Raw genomic sequence first — 8868 nt, 5'->3', positions numbered from 1 at the left:
CATTTCTATTTGTATTAAGAACTCCCTACAACCCGATAACTTTTGAAATTATCCATGAATATTCTATAGAAACTCAAACGACCGAACTTTAAATCAACTATATGAATACAAAACTTGTAGAAACGCGAAATTATCATAAAACGTTTAAATGAATGAAGCCTTGAATAGAAACGAACCAATTATTATTTTATAAACAGTTGAACACACTATAATAATATTAGTTTAATCAATTTCAACAAACATTCAAATAAACCAATCGAGGACAAACGTCCAAATTCTCCAAAATTGTTCCTTCCAGCCATTCGACACATTTCTATAATACAGTTATCGATTTTATAATACAAATCGTGGGTCAGGATTAGGAGTTAGTGGATGCTCGTTAATGGGAACGATCGAACAGTTTACGAATAATTTCATATTTAATCGAACGATCCTTTATTTCAAACTCACTCCCCCAACTCTCCAAATTACCAGTTCGAAATCTCGGTCCAACGCCTCGACTTCTCGAGTGTTTATCGATTCGAGAGAGATGGAGACATGTGTGTATGTGTGTGAGAGAGAGAGATTGGGATTTAAATAGCGGTGATGCACCTTGGAATGCGGCAGAAAAGACACCGGTGAGCTCTGCCAAGCTCTGTCGAGGTTGTTCACCTGTCGCGGTTATTTGAATTATTCTCTCACCAATCAGAAATTTGGCAGCTGGATTTGACAGTTGAGTTATGATTCGATGAGAATGGAAGCAAATTTGATCATTTCTTCGGTGAAAGAGCTCGAATTTTAGAAATTTAGAACGTGCAAAGTTGAAACTTTATGTGTAGAGACGATTATTGCTCGACGGGTTGCTCGACGACAGGCAGCTAACTTTTACATTTTTGTCCTTTATGATATGATGATCAAATTTCAAAATTCGATTTACATATGATTGCTATTATATGGATTACTTCTTTCAATGAGAAATTTAGCTAAGTTTCGAAGATTTCTTCGGTGAAAAAGTTCGGATTTTGATAGAAAGATTGTTGTTCGGCGGGTTGCTCGACGACAGGCAGCTAACTTTCGCATCTCGTGTATTAATTTGATCCAATTTGATAATTATGCATGCGATTTGAATTTCGACAAGTGTGAAACGTTGGATTGTGTATTTTGATAAGGATAAATCTTAACTTTGTTAACTCGTTATAATTTAATTTAATTTAAATTGCAGATGAAGAATCTTTTCAATATATTACTTCAAAAAATTTATAATTTTGATGTTGTATTATTACCTCTCTCAGAACATGGATATTTTATCTAAGAGATTCACGAGCATGAGAGATTATTCGTTCAAATTCTTAATAAGAAAATAATCCAATGAGGTAAAAAAAAAAAAAGAAATGAAATGTTCGTTAAATCTTATAATACGAAATAACTGTATCGCTTTTAAACTGAAAAAGGAATCAGGTCGATTACATAGGGAAGAATCTTAGGACAGATAGATTGGAAAAGAAAATCCGTGGAAGTTTTGAAGTGGCGGCTGGATCGCGACGATGCTTAAGGGACTAATTAATTAGAAGTTTTAATTAACCAACGCCTGGTAATTGAACGTAATTAGCTGCTGACATGCAGCCAGACTCGGGAAAACGGTATTATAAATAGTTTGTCGGAGTTCCCTGTTGAAATTCCTGTGTATGGAAGCAATTATACTCGTTTCAAATCCTGCAAAATCGATCGATTTAGCAATTGCCTTCGAAAATTGTACAATTGTAATTCCAACATAGAGAGAACAAATTTTTTTCTCGAATTATTCAAAATTACCTCTGCAATAATTATCCATAATTATCCATCGTGCAAGTTTAAGAAATTTAAAAATTTAAAATCTCTTTCAATCTATTAAAATTCATTTTTTTCTTTTTCTAATTATTCTTCTCTGAGCAAATAAGTTTCGAATATCAAATTTGACTTATATCCAGAGAATATAAAATTAAATTCTTCTCAAACAGGTACATACAATCTCTCTTTTTAAACTTACTTTGCTTTCTCGAGTTACTAAAACTCGGTTACCAAAAGTGTTTCCTTAAAAAAAAAAAAATTTACAATGAACAACATGGAGACAGAAGTTGAGGGAATACAAACCAGATGTTTCTCCAGATGTTTCGCGGCAATTAACGAAATGAAAATGGTCATTGTGACGATATATAATTTTCAAGAACAGCAGAAAACTAACTTCCTCCCCCCCTTTCCCGTTTACTTACCGGTTGGAGAGGGGAGAGGAAGGATCGATACTCGAAATCCCTGCACGATTTTCCACGACGAATGGACTCGCAATTTTTCTCCGCCTTCTTCCATTGTTTCACAGGCCAATGTTTGAACCTGTCCTCGAAAAATTACGGGACGACACAATTGCGGTAATCAGGGAGGAGGGGAGAGATTTCACGGACAATGGGACACGGTCGGATAATTATCTTCCTCGAACCCGATTCCGAATTCCATGGATTTAATTGCCGGTTACTGTGTTTTTCGAATCGAACTTTTTTTTCTTTCACCTCCTTCGATTTCTCCTTTCTTAAATTCAATTAAGTTTAATTGATTAATTTATTCTCGTGAAAAGGAGAACTTGTGAGTAAGAAATTTGAATTTGAATTGAAAAGTGATGTTTATTAAATTTTTATTACCTTTTATGGCAATTGCAGGATTATTGAATTTTCATTTTATCATTTCTTGAAAGAGGGATTTTTTTATTTTGAAATAAACGAGAAATTCGAAATTGGTGTTGCGATTAATCTATAATTTGAGGATTTAAGGAAACAAATCTTACGTCAATGCTCTCAAATCCTTCATTTCTTCGTTTCTCAGCCATTAAAAGTATCACTAAGAAATTTTATTTTGAAATAAACAAGAAATTCGAAATTGGTGTTGCAATTAATCTATAATTTGAGGATTTAAGGAAACAAATCTCACGTCAATGCTCTCAAATCCTTCATTCCTTCGTTTCTCAGCCATTAAAAATATCACTAAGAAATTTGAATTTGAAATTGATATTTATTAAGTTTAATTACTTTTTTATTGAATTTTTATTTTAAAGTTGATATTGCGATTAATTCGAGAATATATAAATTCATCAACTATTGTGTGCCATGATGAAAAATTTAGACGAAAAGAGTTGTTTAAGGAAAGCAAGCTTTCAAGTCTCTCATTCCCCCCTCGTTTCTCGACCAGGATCGAAAGGATCGTTTTAATTTTTTCGAAAACAGGGCGGGACGCAACTCATCCGCGGGGACAAAACGTTGGTAAATATTTGCCGACGGCACAATGGCACCGCAGAGGGAGACGCGAACGAGGGCACGCTCCTCCACGATGGATTCCAATTCGTTGGTTAATTTTAATATACAAAGAGCGAGCAATTCGTAACGAAAAACGAATTAGCCCCGCCATTTCTACCATTCATCGGTCTCGGCCGATGATCATTTTTTGTATATTTATATTTCGTTTTGTCCCCGAATCTTTTAGGTCGTCGTGCATCGTTGAAAAACTAGAGGGATCGATGAATACAACTTTTGCCTCGTCTGTTTTTCCTTTTTCTTTCTTTCTTTCTTTTTTTCTTTTTGCCTCATCGATTATCGATATCGAAAGGTTTACTCTTTTTTTGAATTATTTATTTAATTTCTCGAAATTTATTTTATGGGAGACTCGAAAAAAAATTGTATATAATATTTTGAATATCACTTGATTTAAAAATTAGTAAATTTGTATCCTTAACGTTTCAATTTTTTATTCCCAATTCAATTTTCCAAAAATTATCATCGTCTCGATTTTTATTTTTCCTCCTCATCGATTATCGATACCGAAAGATGGTTTACACTTTTTTTGAATATTTTATTTAATTTCTTGAAATTTATTTTTTCGATCGTATTCTTGTAGATTCGAAGAAAAATTGTATATAATATTTACTCTCCTTTTGCAGAGAATTTTGATTTAAAAATTAGTAAATTTAACGTTTCAATTTTTTATCCCCAATTCAATTTTCCAATTTTCCAAAAATTATCATCGTCTCGATTTTCATTTTTCCTCCTCATCGATTATCGATATCGAAAGATGGTTTATTCTTTTTTTGAATTTTTTATTTAATTTCTCGAAATTTATTTTTTCGATCGTATTCTCGTAGACTCGAAGAAAAATTGTATATAATATTTTGAATATCACTTGATTTAAAAATTAGTAAATTTGTATCCTTAACGTTTCAATTTTTTATTCCCAATTCAATTTTCCAAAAATTAACATCGTCTCGATTTTTATTTTTCTTCCTCATCGATTATCGATACGGAAATGTGATTTACTCTTTTTTTGAATTATTTATTTAATTTCTCGAAATTTATTTTTTCGATCGTAGACTCGAAGAAAAATTGTATATAATATTTTGAATATCACTTGATTTAAAAATTAGTAAATTTGTATCCTTAACGTTTCAATTTTTTTATCCCCAATTCAATTTTCCAATTTTCCAAAAATTAACATCGTCTCGATTTTTATTTTTCCTCCTCGATTTATTCTATATATACATCCGTTTAAAAAGTGAAATTTAATTTATTGCCAATCTTGGAAAGTGCCATCAACACACCGCTCTTTCCAAGAGAGCAAACCGAGTAATTGCCATTTCTCCAAAACTTGTCGCTTGTTCTACAACGCTCCGCTTAGTCAGCCACGATGATCTACTTGCACGTAAATTTAGACCCTCCATCACCATCAAAATCCCTCACCCTCGTGCAGGAACGTTATTTTAGCGCGACATTTGCCATTTCGCCCGGCGACGATCCAAGCACCTTCCTGCTCGTCGAACCTTCACGAATGAACTGAAACGAAGAAATAAAGAGTATCGTGGCGAGGCCGCCATCATTGATAGAATCCATTCAACGTGGACAACTTCCTTTCTCGGGAAATTAAATTATTTATTAGGTTGGACGTTTGACGAAGCGCATACAAATCTTCCTTTCCTTTTCTTCTTTGCTTTACTTTGGGGAGGGAAATTCTTTTTTTTTGATCTATTTTTATCCTATTTAATGATGATTGATGTAATTGTGATGCAACGACAGTAACAAAGTGAAGATAGGATTGGAAATTTAGAAGAGAAGAGTGAAATTTAACAGGGAAATAATAAATTTAAAGCGACGAAAATTGGTGATAAAGTGAGATAGAATCTGGAGAGAAAGAATTTCATAGATCCCTGTAGTAATTTCTCGAATAAATAACAAAATCGCTCAAACAAAAGAAAAAAGAAACGATGTTAATTTCCATAAAACTTGAAACTCAAAATTTTCCAAAATATTTTTCATCCAATTCACTATTCCACTTCCTTTTCAGAAATCGAATTGAAATTTGCCTGAGTGGATAATAAAATCCAATATTAATCACCGTTTTTCTTTTTTTTCAATCGTTTCGACTCGATTTTATCCATACTCTCTCTCTTTTATTGAATGGCGGAAAGGGGTGGAAAAAGCGGCGGCCATGTTTTGGAATTTCCCTCCTCCCCTCCAGATTACTTCGTTAACGAGGAGGGGCTCTCTGTGTGGCCACGTTTCCACGCACGTATCGTGCGCGCGTGTATGAAATTTTCATTTCAGATCGTTCCTTTGACTCTCTTACGGTTTATGAATGGCCGCTTATGAAAACACAGCTGGATAGTAACGTGGATGCAAACGTGTGTGTGTTAGGTTAATCGATATTTTAGAGGCATCTCGTTATGTAACTTGTTAATTAAACTACCAATTGCGAGGAATAGCAATTGGTAATATTTCGTATGGAAATATGACGACGACTCGTTTATTTTCACTTCTTGTAAAAATGTTTGGAAATGTTCATTTTTTAGGAATTCCATTTAATTCCATTATGATAATTCGAATCGTTAATTCGGTTAAGAATTTTAATCTAATTTAACGTTAATAGATTTGCAATTTACAATTTACTGGGAAAATCATGTTCACCTACGCATTAATTTGTCATTTGTGGATCGTTTAATGACGAAGAACACCCACAATATAATTTGTCATTTCGTTTATACTGCCACATAAACCACCCACCCTCTAATTCCTGTTATATCGAAACGATTATAAACGTAAAGTATCAAAATATCAACAATCAAAAAAGATTTTTCATTCTTTCTCTCTCTCTTAAATCAATATCTCTTTTTGATCAAATATCAAAAATTCGAAAGTGCATATGTAAAACTACCTCATTCATCCTTTCAAAAAATATCCTTCATTTTATCACTTTGTTCTTACTTGCTCTAAAAATTCAATTCCATTCCAATCGATCACATTTCTTGAAATTTAAATACACCCCTCGATTGTCCAATCCTCGAATCGTCCTTTTAATCGTGAATCGTGTATTTCGCAACGAGAGGAATTCCAAAAATACGCACGAGCGTACTTTCCCCCCCCTCCTCTGCTCTCCGTTTCGTATCGAAAAGTGCGGAGGCCGAAAAGGTCGTGGCTCGGTTCGTTATCCTACGCCGTGTTTATCCGCGGCGGCCGATCTGTCCCGCCGTCGATAAAACCCGTTGACAGTGGCGGCCGATGGCAGTCGGACGCCGGCCGTCGTTGCGAGCGGATATGCCGAGGCCCGCCCCATTTCCGCTTCGAACCGCGATTCGAACAACCTCGAGGATCCTCGGATCGATCGTGAACAATCTGTGAATTTTATGTACACGCGCTGCCCTTCGATCGATCGTTGCAGGTGAAGAGGTGAATATTCCGGGTGAAGAGTTTTGTGACTTTTTCCTTTTTCCTTTTCATATATATATATGTATGTATACCTTTTTTCGAATGATTCGAAAAGTGTGCATCTATTATTGAATATTTGAAGTGAATATTTAATAATCAATTATCTCGTGTTATGGAGGAATTGCAAGTGGCAAAAAAATAAATAAATAAAATTGAAGCAGGGAAGGTTAAATTACGTACGTGATAAACGATATTGTATATTTAATGAATTCTTTCTAATTTAATCAAACGGTTCAAAAGTAATTTTTCAATAATTGTAATGAAAATTTGATAAAGTGAGAATAAACACGATGAATTGGAAATCGAATGGATAATGCAAAAGCATATATAGTGGAAGATAAAATCGAAATAAAAATTTGAGTGACGAACCAAAAATCTTATATCGTCATCCAGATGAATTTTCCCCACGGGACGAGATAAATCGTCCACGCTCTCACAAGAACACTTGTTTGTTGTTATATTTGTGCTTTGTTTCTTTCTATATAGGAAACTGTCTCCTAGAGGGGTATTAACGAACGTAAACGTGGTCCCATTAAGCGTGATAGTGTGTCAACGACGATAAAACGAGTAAGAGTTTTTTCTCCCTCTCGATCGAACCGGAAATCTGACTGAAAATTTGGAAGAAGAATTATTTTAAAAATTTCAATTATCCAATACGAAAAATTGGATCGATATTTAACTCGTCTTGAAATTCCTCTTCGAAGGAAATTTTTCTTGTTTACAAATTTTTCAAGTTGAAGTGCTGATTGAACTCGTCTTGAAATTCTTCTTCTTCGTCGAAGGAAATTTTTCTTGTTTACAAATTTTTCAAGTTGAAGTGCCGATTGAAATTAGAATATTATCCAGGATCTACCGAAACTCACCCTCTCCAAAGGAGAGAAACGATCGCGATCCTCGAGGTTCTTCCTCCACGAGTGGAGTGCTATGGAATAGTAAATCACGAAAAGGAAGAAAGAAGAAGAAAAAAGGTGTCGAGTGAGAATCCAGGTACTTAAGCGGCCATTTTCGGGGATAGTGGTATGCATGCAAGTTAACCAGGTTGGATCCAACTGGGTAATTAGAGGTGTAATTTCGATCTTTCGCCGACGGGGATCGTCCACGGTGAGTCGTAATTTCATTTTTTCCCGAACCGCGCTAATGAGTTTTTAAAGCAGGCGAAACCGAGTTTAACGCCGTTTAATTCTTTCCCTAACACGCACCCCCCCCCCTTTGTTCCTCGGAGGGGACGCGTTAAACTCTTTTATCCCGAGGAAACAACTGGAGGAAAGTCCCTCCAACGACTGTCTCTCATTTTTTTCGAATAATTATCAAGCTTTGAGAATCTCGTTGCTCGCGTGGTAGTTTCTTTCTTCGATCCAATTTAACTTTCCTAAGTATAATAAATCCCCTCTTCGAAGCGTAAGTCTCGTTTCGAACGAACGAGAAAAAGGAAAAATTTTAATGGCTCGGAAAATACTGTGCGGTAAAATCGATTTGAATTCGAGCATTTCTTTTTTTTTTTATTCACACGTAGATTTTGAAAAGAATAGGATGCATTCCAAGTTTGAAATTGGATTAAAGAAAATTCGTTTGAATATTAAGAAGTATATATACTCGATTTGACGTGAGTTATAGCTTGTACGAATTACGTGGGATAATTCACGTAGTTCGAAACTTTCGAGAGAAAAAGAGAGAGAAGTATTTGATTAAAAATCGAAATTCTTGATTTTCATTAAGAAAAATTTGAATCGAATCGACTTTAAATGATGCGAGGCATATAAAGGGTGTTCCCTAATGTATATATAAATACATGAAACGAATAAATTTTCTTCACCATCTATTGTCGAGGAGGGAATTAAACAAAGGAGAAAGAGTGTTGCTCCTCGCGTCTTTTGGACTTATTTTTGGAGAGGACGCCGAGAGATCTTTATTTTTACGAGCATTGCACGATATGAATCACCTCGTACTTTGTTCCACACTTTTCCATTTAATTTTATCACCTTGTTGTACCACCATTCACTGCAATACGGAAATTCTGAACGAGTAACGATATTGTGATTAACGGAACGAAGATGGAACAAATAAACGGGAATAAATTCGTTGCGCGAACAGATTGATAAAATTTCGTTTTAAACTGGTT

At 34.7% G+C, this 8868-nt stretch overlaps 1 long non-coding RNA gene across 1 annotated transcript; it reads right to left on the bottom strand.

Annotated features, from left to right (window-relative positions):
* Positions 1–262: 262 nt before the first annotated feature.
* Positions 263–2644, bottom strand: LOC113219254. Its single transcript, XR_003306126.1, has 3 exons — positions 2229–2644; positions 1792–2049; positions 263–1692 (listed from the first exon to the last, which is right to left on the bottom strand). It is a non-coding gene; the product is annotated as an uncharacterized LOC113219254 (long non-coding RNA).
* Between the last annotated feature and the right edge of the window lie 6224 nt (positions 2645–8868).

This window comes from Apis mellifera, linkage group LG15, assembly GCF_003254395.2.
Source record: "Apis mellifera strain DH4 linkage group LG15, Amel_HAv3.1, whole genome shotgun sequence".
In the NCBI taxonomy this organism is placed as follows: Eukaryota; Metazoa; Arthropoda; class Insecta; order Hymenoptera; family Apidae; genus Apis; species Apis mellifera.
Note: the sequence above shows the minus strand (reverse complement) of the source record. Positions and strands in the feature narration are given on the sequence as shown.